We start from the raw sequence: 211 nt of genomic DNA on the forward strand, positions 1-211 counted from the left end.
AGTAGCTCACTTTATTGGAATTATTCAATGTACATATGTTCTTTCCTTAGATTTAATTGTATACATTTTATAATATTCATCATGAATGAGAAAATCATAATTTTATTTTCTCAAACATTTGTGCTCATGGTATCAGAGCCACCCTCACTAGGCTCGTAATTTATCTTTCTGCAGTTGCTGATTATTTGATAAAATCAGCAAACTTTTATGA

The sequence above is a fragment of the Olea europaea genome, unplaced genomic scaffold, assembly GCF_002742605.1.
Source record: "Olea europaea var. sylvestris unplaced genomic scaffold, O_europaea_v1 scaffold2571, whole genome shotgun sequence".
Lineage (NCBI taxonomy): Eukaryota > Viridiplantae > Streptophyta > Magnoliopsida > Lamiales > Oleaceae > Olea > Olea europaea.